The sequence below is a fragment of the Corythoichthys intestinalis genome, chromosome 4, assembly GCF_030265065.1.
Source record: "Corythoichthys intestinalis isolate RoL2023-P3 chromosome 4, ASM3026506v1, whole genome shotgun sequence".
NCBI lineage: Eukaryota > Metazoa > Chordata > Actinopteri > Syngnathiformes > Syngnathidae > Corythoichthys > Corythoichthys intestinalis.
This window is the reverse complement of record NC_080398.1, coordinates 26,730,396-26,732,208: the sequence shown is the minus strand read 5'-3', so window position 1 is coordinate 26,732,208 and position 1,813 is coordinate 26,730,396.

The following is a 1,813-nucleotide window of genomic DNA, read 5'->3' as shown; positions in this document are numbered from 1 at the left end:
TTTTAAATAAAAACAAAATTTAAATGAGGATTTGGGCAATTTTTAGTTTACAATGTCTCTAAAGAACTAGTGTCAAATAAGGTTGTAACGGTACATGTATTTGTATTGAATCGTTTCGGTACGTGGTGCTCGGTTCGGAACGGAGGCGTACCGAACGAGTTTCTGACGTAATGTAACCCTTACTTTTCGAGGCTGTGAGTCGATCGGGTTACAGTTTCTTTGTGTAGATTATATTTACTCTGTCTTCTCTACTATAATGAGGACCAAGACGGTAGGACAGTATAACCCAGAAATGTCAACGGGACGACAACGCCGCGAGAACGCGAGAAGTCAATCAGCTAATGCACATCAGTCGCAGTGCGGCCGCGGGTTAGACGCGTCCCAGAAGCGGCTCAACACACGCACGCAAAAAAGAACGGCAGAGTCAATTATTTGACACGAGACGCGACCCTGCTGCGTCAATACTACTACCGGTAGCTAGGATCGGGCAGACCGGAAGTCACTTGTGTAAAAATACAGTGGATCCGGTCGATTTTCAAACTAATATGCAATCGTAACCCACTTTTTGAGTCCATCAGATCTCTTGAGTGGTAAATTGGGGCACAGTCGACTTGTCTTTGTTGATTTACTGCTGTCTTCTCTGCTATAATAATAACCAACACGGCCCCGTGTTCAATACAAAACCCTCCTACCACAACAAAACAAGTAGGAACTCATATTCACATAGGTACAACATAAAATATACAATATAAATGAATACTACATCACATTTGTAAAATATAAACACATAATAAAATAAATAATAGCCCATTTATATAAATTGAAAATAGCTAAAACACCTGTAATTAAATAATAAGAATAATACACAGATCCTGCTTACTCATATTAAATTTATTACTTTCTGTGTGGCGCATTAACTTGAGAAAATCCACCAATAAAGCTATTGAAAAACCTTTCATAAGGAAAAAAAATGATTCATTGAGGCATTTAATTTGTAAAATACATGTTTAAATCTTTGTGATTGGGATTGCTTTTCTCTTTAGCACAGGACTTCTTTTTTCTTCTTTCTTTCAGAAAGAAAGCTGACCAATACGCGGGGTCTGAAAGTCCTGAATTGTTGTTGGATTATCTTTAAATACCCGCTACTTTTTGAGCAGAATTCTAGCTTTGTATAGGCTATGTTCCTATTGTTGAAAGCACAAAGGTGTGTAATAAACAACTAGCACATTTATATTTAGCATTTCGTTTTCTTACTGTACCGAAAATGAAAACGAACCGTGACCTCAAAACCGAGGTACGTACCGAACCGAGATTTTTGTGTACCGTTACACCACTAGTGTCAAACTCTGGGCCAAATCTGGCCCAGCACATGATTTTGTGTGGCCGGCAAAAGCAAATAAGTTGCATGGACTTCATGTACAGTACCTTATTACGACATTGAGTCATCAAGAAACACGATCATCCCAATATAGCAATGAGCTAATACGTATGTCTAGTAGATGTAAAAAAACAAAAAAAACAATCTTGTTCACCCCAACTGTGGATGACAGGCACTTTTCCAATCATAACGATGTCACGAGTCAGCATTTTACTGCCTTACAGTTGCAGAGTTTGCTTTAGTTCTGCGCCCAAACATTATCTGGCTGCGAAACTGAAAAAAGCTTGTGAACAAACGAGAACTTGAATGTGCTTTCAAGATGAAGATAACGCCAAACCCAACACAAATTTGGGGGTAAGTGAGCTTATATAAGTGTAACGTTCTCAATGCACTTTGACTGACAACCGCAAAGAAGTGAGCCGACGAGTGCCAAAA